At 41.5% G+C, this 9,827-nt stretch overlaps 1 protein-coding gene across 2 annotated transcripts in view; it reads right to left on the bottom strand.

Annotated features, from left to right (window-relative positions):
• LOC108790473 (inosine-5'-monophosphate dehydrogenase 1) overlaps nucleotides 1-6,246 on the bottom strand; it is a 121,418-nt gene extending 115,172 nt beyond the window's left edge. The window contains exon 1 of one of the 2 annotated variants that reach the window (XM_018560738.1): nucleotides 6,203-6,243. The gene's annotated coding sequence lies outside the window, so the exon portion shown is untranslated. Of the gene's footprint in view, nucleotides 1-6,202 lie in introns of both variants that reach the window. The other variant, XM_018560742.1, reaches the window with a different exon arrangement.
• Between the last annotated feature and the right edge of the window lie 3,581 nt (nucleotides 6,247-9,827).

The raw sequence follows: 9,827 nt of genomic DNA on the forward strand, positions 1-9,827 counted from the left end.
GCCGACACTGAATCATCCCCGCCGCCCCCCCCGGGAAGGAAAAAAATGTCACCTCGAAGCCGCTGACACTGAATCATCACCGCCACATCGCTGTCTTGAGCCCGTGTACAGGTAAGCCGCCCTACCCATCAGATCCTCCGGGTCCCCCTACTTCTCGGCACCGCAGCACTAGACGTTTGCGTACCGCGGGACCCCCTGGGGGGTGCCGACCCCTGGAGGGTGCCGCCCTAGGCAAAAGCCTAGTTTGCCTCGCTGTAAATATGCCCCTGTCTGTCACCTCCAAATGCTATCATAACAAATTATAAAAAAGTAAAATATGACAAGTTAAATACAAATTTTAAAAAGTTTAAAAAAGTAAGAATAAAAAAAATAAGAAAGTAATAAAAAAGTTTTAAAAAAAAGAAACAATACAAATTTTAAAATTAAAGGAGAACTATGAAAAATCACTCAGCCTCATAGTTCTAGCTGACCTGTGACAATGAAATTGTCACAGATTGGCTCAATAGATTGGGAAGTGAGCGAACACATACCGTCGCTCGCTCACTACTCGATCTATCCCTGCAGAGAGCAGCGACTGTCACTCACGGCTCCCTGCAGGGATTCCCCCCTCCCCTCTCCGATCCTCCAGCACTGACAGGCAGAACGGACGGAGGAGGGGGCGGGTACAGCTAGCTCTGCCTCTAGATAGGCAGAGCCAGCTGTCAATCCCGCAGCTGGGTGGATCTTGACAGTAATGTGAATCTTTCAGCATGTCAGTGGGGTGTGGGAGCAAACCAGAGTACCCAGAGGAAACCCACGCACACACAGGGAGAACCCACAAACTCCTTGCAGATAGTATCCTGACCAGGATTGCAACTGGGTGCTGCAAGTCAGAAGTGCTAACCACTAAGCCACTGTGCTGCCCAATATGTGGTGGCACGTGCTGTGATTATCTGTGGACGATTGAACTTGGATGCAAACAGTCATCTGCAGGTAATTATAGCATGCACAGTTACATGCGAACGGTTTGTACAGTGCATTCCAACTTCAGCAGATCACGAGTCTCACCAAGGATTTCATGAGACTCATGCGATTGGCCCCATTCACAAGTGTGAATGGGGCCTTATTGGGCCTATGTAAATACACATGTGAATAACCATGCACACTGCAACACACACAGAATAATGTAAATCCAGCCTTAATCAGTATTTCTATTATGCATGTCTTAAAAATTCAATACAGTTCCTTATAGTTTTTTGATCTTCATGAATGTATCATGTGTGTATATAGAAGTGCTTATGAGAATACTATACAGACTGAGTCCACTTTCTTATTTACCTCTTATTTACATAACCATACATATTTTTTACATTTTTATAACGTGCATATCTGAGGCAATAGATCACCAGATCTATAGTTAGCTCTAAGCAAGTTGGCAGAAAGCATAGCAATAAAACAAGATCTTGTGGAAGATACATTTCTATTTCAAAGGTTTTATTTGGTCTTCAAGGTAAGTACAACATAAGAGACAGCATAGTACAATCCAAAAAGACACATAAATAGGTGAGAATACATAGTAATTACATTGCTCTATGAGGAATTATAGAATACAATGCCTAGATAGTACATCATAAGCAAAACATACATTTTCTTAACTCTAGAAACCATAAGCCAGTGTTACCCAGCTTACCGCGTAGTCTGGAACATGGTAGATAGACTGCTTAAAAGAAAACTAGATGAAGCCTGAAGCAGAGGGAAACAATAGTCCACAATTTGCTTCCTCTACAAGCTGAAGGTCATCAGTAGGGTGAGAATACTATTTGAAAGTATAACTGACTAGCTAAAAGGGAGCAATTTTATTTAAATGGACCCTGTCCTACCTGTCCTATAGCAAAACAAGAAAACGCTGAATTAGTATATAGCACATGGGTTAGGGAATTGCTTCCCCTTTTACCCAGGAAAAGGGATGAGAGACAGCCGAGACATGCTCTAAATTAAAGTGCATATAAACCCAAAAACAAAAAATGAATATATTGCAGTTTACCAGGCCTTAGATGTGGTGGCTGCTTTAGTTTTCATTTTGCAGACTTTTTCCTTTATGTTTACCTGGTAACACACTTCCTGTCCCTAGGTGACTACACTATGTCTATGGAGGGAGCCATGGTTTTCACACAGGCTAAACTTCAAATATGTCTGCCTTTGTTCATCTTCATTACCTAAGAATGATGGGATTAGCAGTTTACACAAATAATATAGCATTGTTTTATGTTTCCATGTCAGCTCACAGGAAGTGACAAGGACACGGCATTCCTGGCAAGATCAACAGGTATTTTCTTTACTTGCTGAAAATGTTCTTAGCCTGATAAATTAAAACGAATGCAGCCACCACATCTAAGCACTGGTATGCTGGAATAAATTACATTTGTTCTTTTGAATTTAGTTATGCCTTTAGAACATTATCATAATAAAAATATGCCTGTACACATAAAATATGTACAGAATTTACTTGGGATGCACCGACACCAAGTACAGTACTCGGTACATGTACAAGTACAGATACTTTTTCAGCCCCAGGACTAGAGAAAAATTCAAAAGTTAGAAGGCAGCTGTCATTTTTAAGGAGCACACGAATCTCCTGGGATGTGTGCATATCTGTTTTAATATATGATTTTGTTTTTATAAATATATATTCGTGATGCACCGATACCAGTTTTGCGAGTACGAGTACTGATACTTGCCCAAGTACTCACAGATACAAGTACTGATACTTTTTTGTTTATAGTCATGTGACAGTTTTTCTAAAACAATACAGACTAATGATTTCAGGACAGTGGTGGAGCACAAGAGCCAGGTCCCAGCTACAACCGCTGCAACCCTGGTAGTTCTCGTGAAAATGCCAAGTATCGGCACTGGTACTTTAAAAGTATCGGTGCATCCCTAGAATCTACTAAAGTTTTGTAAACATCACTTACCTCAAGGCCATATAAGATGAAATTGTCATCTCACAAGGCGACAACCTGCTGTCTGCACAGACAAAGGCCCTCATGAAAATCACAAGACACAGGCATTCTCATCAACGTGCACTCTCCAACACAACAATGTTGCCATAAAGCAGCCTTTCTAAACCAGGGTGTTGTGGCACACTGGGGTGCCTTCTGGCTTCCTTAGGGGTGCCTCAACATTTTGTGATGTAGGGCTCTGATGTGACTGGGGGAGAGAATTCTGATGTAAAAGGGGGGCTTTTATGTGAAGGGCAGCTCTTGATTTGAAGGGAGGACTTCAATGCAAAGGATGAAACCCCATTTTTTACAAATCACAACAGAAAGCCATGAATGCTTTTATCTACATTTTGCAGCTCATGAAGAAAGATGCAACATACAGTATGTACCAAGGCTTAAACTGCCATTCCTCCTGACAATAATTAAATATGTTTTAAATGAAATCATTTTTCATCTCTCCTTTTTATCCTAAACTGTTGTGTTATGTTCCTTCTCTATCTTACGGTTATATTGATCACATGTGCTCTGCTTCAATCATTCAAAAGTAGTCATTATGACTGGCTGTACTAGTAAAGTAAGGACCAACAATGTCCCCAAACCACTAAAACTGTCACACACAAAGATTCCTTTCTAGTGATTGCATATGAACTTTGTTACTCAACTCCTTCCCCAATGTTACAGAGGTGGAAACAAAAGGTACAAGCAGATGACACTGAATGAACCATTACCCGAAATGACACCAATGCGACACGGGTGGGGTGGTTATTGCTTTCACAACTCCTCACTGTCCTCAAATCTTAAAAGCTTTGTCATCTTCAAAAAGTTTGTTTCATTTGACCTAATCTTACAACACTAATAAGGATGAGTTCAATCACATTTGATAACCTGATGATGAAATTAATATTAAATAGCAAAGAACACCTGCCATATAATCCAAATTCTGCTTACAAGGCCATTCTGAAATGCTCCATACAATCAACTTTGTACTATAGATAGCCATAATAGATCATGTAATTAGCTAATGCACTATGAGAGCCGAATGTCTTCTTTGTCCCAAAAAATGATCTGAAACATGAAGAATTCTTAAGGCCCCGTTCATATCTGTGCAGTCCAATGCATTAACGTGCTTTACATTAGTGCAGCCCATTCATTTGAATTGGTTGTCAGTGCATCACAAGAGACCAGAACAGACACCTGCACTATTTGTCCCGACAACACACTGTAATGTGTTACTCGGCATTGTGGTGCACTACACCACAAAGGTGTTGGAGGTGTGCTGGGCTGCTATTCAAATTGAATTTCGCCACAATTTACTAATGGGTGCATGGTATAAAGCCAGCATTAGGCTGAAATGGCATCTTTTGCATTGCGATTGAACACACTTTAAAACACTGCCCAAGTAGGATCCTGGCCTTAAAATGACACTCCAGTTTGTTAAAAATGAAGAGAAAAAAACAATCCCCCGTACCTGAATTGTATACATTGCATGAATTTTAGTTAACATATCTGCAGGCTTACCTTTCTGTTCTGAAGAAACTCATGTTTACCTTAGTACCTTTTTTTTTAAATGGACTGATGAATGGGAGGATCTGCCTTTATTATCACCACCTAATCATTCACAGTCTTGTCATAAGTAAAGGAATATTATCTCCTTCCTTCCGCTAGAATGAAATCCGTACTGCACAGGATGCCTCTAATTGAACTAAAAGCTCCATGCAGACTTCTAGGAAAAGCAGGGAGCCATTCACAAAAGAAATTCATTTTTTGGGTTTATTCTGCAAATGAAGGGTGTTCAGAATAAACCCCCATCCCATTTTGCCATATTGTAAGGAAGGGTTTTGTCTTTTGCTGGTATTGTCCCATTGGAGAGACTTTATATCACCTCCTTCCCCAGAAACACAACAGGAAGGAAGAACATATTTCCAAACTGAGGGGACAATCTCTTTTTAGAAAGCGGTCATAGGCACAGCCAACCCCTTTGGAAGATTCCCCATCTATTTCTTGTTGCACCGATAACTGTAAAATCATGGATTTCCCATCACCTTTTGTCCCAAAGACAATGGTCAAAGTAGAAGGTGATATTTCCAAGTGGTGTCAGCATTAAAACCCTGACAGGGGGTTCAGCACTTCCCCACTCTACCCAAAACTAAAAAGGAAAAGTTTGGGCTTTAGATATGTATTTCATTACAAAACGGCCGGTGTCACAATTATGTAACACATCTTTGGCCAAAGAGATTTTCCTTTTTTTTCCACCTATAACCAGTTGGGGTAAAAGTGCAGTAAAAATGTATGCAAATGAAAACAATACAACCGAATATTTGACTAACTGCATAAAGTTACTACACAAAGTTTTTGTTATCCTTTAGAGGTCCTTTTTCTAATAAACAGGCAAAAGTCAACCAACTGTTTCGTTATAGCCAACGTTAGTTTGATGCTGTGTGTAAACGGATGCAGTTTTACTGTCATATGGTTATTATTGTAACAGCTGATCAATGCAGATTAAATAACATGGTTTTGAGTGATAGTAAGCATATTTTCTTGGATGACAAATACAGTTTTGATCTGTTATCCAGAAAACAAGCACAGTTGCTGCCCTCCAGGCACTGACGTTCCTCATGGGCAACAGTGGTGCTTATTTTCTAGATACGCAGGTAGTTATTAAAACATCATTTTTTTTTCATCTTTGATGCAATATTGAAAGCATGCACTGCTACTGTTCACGGAGGACCACAACTGAGAAATGCTGAAAGGTGCACAGACCTGAAACTCTCCAAGCTGTACTGATACGCTCTCAGCACTAACAAGTTACACCACACTTGGGACCCGGTGTAATAAAGATCATTTTTTTGTATTTATACTGTGTTTCCAATACATTCATCTTCATGGCTTGGAATCTATAACTATAGTTATGGGATACTGATCACCTTAATTGGTTAACCCATTTTTTTTTTCTTTTTACAGAACAAATGTTATTTTCATGTAAAATGAAAAGCTGAAATGTAAAATACACCTTTGATGTTCAGGAGAGAAAAGTGCAATGATGATAAATGTTTCTAATACCAGTAGAAATCTTGGTTAACCTTTAAGTGTGACTAACACCACAAATTGTTAAATGGGTATAAATGCAATAGTCTATTTACTTCTACTGCACTAAGACCTGCGGACAATTAAATATTGAAAGGACAAGAAAAAAGGAAACTTTTTTTCCTCCTAGTCCTGCTTACCTTTCGGGTTCATACCCAGCCTGTAGTCTGGTAGCGCTGTATCTCTGAGCAGCCGTCTCATGCCCATGAAGATGCCCACTTTGTACAGGTGAGGAGCCATTAAGCAGCGTACGTCTCTGCGAGGAATGAGTTGGGGAAAGCGGGGAGTCCTTTACATCCCCTACAATGAGTCGATAATCATAAAGTCCTTGTTGAGCATCACCTTCATACCTGTACCCATCCATACCCAGCAAGGTGGTGGGATGTGCCGCTGGGCAAGAATAATTTTAATAGCAAATAGTTCCAGGCAGTCACCAAAACATCCTGTGCAGGCTGCCACAAGTAGTTTGACGAGCAGGTCTGCTCAGTCTTATTATGTGACTGCCCTTTAAGTTTTAAGACAGGTTGCCCTTGGTGCTGAAGTCAAGCAGTGCAGACAGAAGGCTGGCTTCCCTGAGCTGTGCAGTATCTGTCAAAGAGGATCGGAGTATTTAACATCCTGATAGCTGGGGAATTTGCACACTTGCAGATTCCCTGCCCCCTTTCCTCCCTATGTGTGTCTGTCTCCAGGAGCTGTCTCCACCCAGAGGACAGATTGTTGGTGCTTCACCAGGGACTGTGAAGTGCTGTGTCCTTCCTTCTTCTGGGCACCTTTATCAAAGAACCCAGGCTGCCCAGTTACTGCTGATGTGAGCATGCTGTTCTCTCAGTGTGCCTAACAACAGGCAGCCCTGATAAGAAATCTTCAGCGCTGTTGCTTAAAAGTCATTGTACAGCATGGACGCACAGCTGCACATCAGCTGCTTTTCAGTACGTACAAGTCTCACTTTCCTTTCGCTTGTGTAATATCATTCTGGAGTGACTGCATCTTTTTACATATACAGTATGCAGCTTAAGACAAATGCCTAGATTTGAGACATGATTCTTGAATCATGATCAGGTATGTGTACCCATTACAATGCTGATACCATATTATACCAGGATATTATATGCTGGGACTTTAGATCACCGTTAAAGTGACACTAGACTCAGGAGTTAAATCTTAAACATGCATTCAAGTACCTGAACTATTAACAATACTGGACCTTATATCTGTATCACTTGGCTGTAGATCCTCAAATCATCTCTGAATTGGTGCTGACACTGTCCTTCCTTCTGGAGGGTGGCTACTTTTGTTCCCCATGGTTCTTGTGTGTTGTAAAGTAGCCACCGCTCCAAGCTCACTCCCGTGATGGACTACAATCTCAATACAAAAGTAAACAAAACATGAGATTGTAGTCCATCGCAGGAGTGAACTTGGTGCGGTGGCTACTTTACAACACACACAGGGACCATGGGAAACAAAAGTAGCCACCCTCCACAAGGAAGGACAGTGTCAGCACCAATTCAGAGATGATTTGAGGTTCTACAGCTGAGTGATACACAAATAAGATACATTTTTCTTAATAGTTAAGGTACTTGAGTGCATTTTTAAGATTTAATGCCTGAGTTTAGTGTCACTTTAAATGACATTTACAGGTCTTATTTCACCCCCAGCCTGCAAATGTACAGTGAAAGGAGAAGCAGCAGACTGATGAGATCATCTCTCTGTCACTCCGCTCTCATCTCTCCAAATCTGAACTCACTTGCACCAGTGCGAATACCAAGTCAAATTCAGGTACAGGCACTGCTTGTGAATGAATAAATAAATACATTTAAAGTGGTATTAAACTCTCAACTTTTTTTCAATAATGAATCCAGATCAAACGTATATACATTGCCCAGCAAAGTATTTCTTTATACTTTTGCCCAAGCCATCATGTTTCCTAACAGCTCCAATTCTCCCAGCTCATCTTTCCTGAACTTCCTGTCCAGTACAAGATCACAAGGTACAGAGCAGTCTCCAGCAGCTGTCCATCTACCAGCTTGCAGAAGGGAGTGGTTTGCCTTGCAGTGTCTGTGTGTTTGTGGAGACACACACACCGCTTACTAACTTTTTTGCAATGATGAATCCTTATCAAACAAATATACATTGCCCAGCTAAGTATTGCTTTCCTTTTTTACCCAAGCACTTACAGTCATCATGTTTCTGAACAGTTGTCTCCAACTCTCTCAGCTCAGCTTCCCTAAACTTCAGTCTCCAGCAGCTGCCCATCTACTAGCAGGGAGAAGTGTGAAGACACACACAGCTTACTAGCACACAGCAGGGTGGCTCCCTAGGACACTGCAAGGGAAAGGAGCCACCTTAAAACAGGATATCAGGGCCAGTGCATACAGCACTGCAGGAAGATAAAACTGTTAAACACCAAGAAACAACATCCATTGTAAGTGACATAATCAGCTTTTGAAATTGCTTAAAAACATTTTGACTTTAACATAAATTTAAGAATGTATTACAGAATAGAGGGCTGCATCAGTGTGTTTTATTTCTGCCTGGGAGGACTGCATCAACAGCAAAGTCCACAGCTTGAAGCCGATGGGGCTCAGGTGCTGCAAGTGTACACAGATTTTTATACAGGTATGCCCATGTGATTGCTCCTAATTTTCTGTTGTGCAATTATAGAATTTACCACCTGACAGCTTTGTGTGAAGTGTGTGAAGATTTTCAACCTCCACCTCTAAAGGTCTTTGTCTTGCGAGGGTTGTAAAGTAATTAAAAAAACGTACGATTTGCCCCTGAGGGGCGGGCTTCTGATGACTGCAATGCTGAACGGGCAGTGTGCGCGTGCGCACACCGGCCCGTTCGGCAGTCATCTCTCGATCATGTTAAAAACCAGCCGGAAATCGTACGATTCTCGGCTGGTTTTCCAACATGCTGGAAATACAAAAGTCGTGCAAACGCACAGTAGAAACGGTCGCACGCCATACACTGCACGATTATCGCACGATCGCGGAATTTCCCACGATTCTCGTACGAGAATCGTGCAGTGTATGGGCACCTTTAGGCCTTGTTCACACCAAATGCAGAGCAGATCTGCTCAAGTTTCTGCACACGCAGTGCAGTTAGTTGTGCCACATTTTTTGCCGCGTTTTTGATGCGTTCCGGGCCGTTTGTTTGTTTAAAATGGGCTTTCAGTGTGTTCCAGGGTGTTTGCATGCATTTTTTATGCGTTTGCATGCGTTCCAGAGCAGGTAAAATAGGGCCTGCTGCAGTTTTTTTACCTGCTCTGGACCTGCTCTGGAACTGAACACTACGGTGTGAACTAGAGCCCAAAATACCATTGGAATACATTGGACACAGTTTTGATCTGGTCTGTAACTGCTCTGCACCTGGAACGCGCTTGGTGTGAACAAGGCCTTAGTTTAAAGTGTTTGTCTGAGCCGAAAAAAAAACCCCCGAAAAGCTTTGCAATATATCTCTGCAATATATGCATGTTACCTGTCTCTTGCTGCACATACAGGAACATACCTGCTGAACCTGGCAGAATTGCACTCAGCTTCTTATTTTGTGATAACACTATATCTGATGCACTGACAACATAAGTAAAATGTATTCTAGTTCAGCATATGAGAACTAAGCAGGGCTGACAACGCGGCTCTGGATTTCAGTGCAGCAGAAGCAGTGTTGTCAGCTCACTACAGGAAGTTAAGAGTTTACTGGATTTCTTGCAGGATCAACAGGTATTTTTCTGCACTTAAAGGGATTTCAAAGACACAAAACATGGGG

Source organism: Nanorana parkeri, unplaced genomic scaffold (assembly GCF_000935625.1).
Source record: "Nanorana parkeri isolate BGI_ZX_2015 unplaced genomic scaffold, ASM93562v1 scaffold476, whole genome shotgun sequence".
NCBI lineage: Eukaryota > Metazoa > Chordata > Amphibia > Anura > Dicroglossidae > Nanorana > Nanorana parkeri.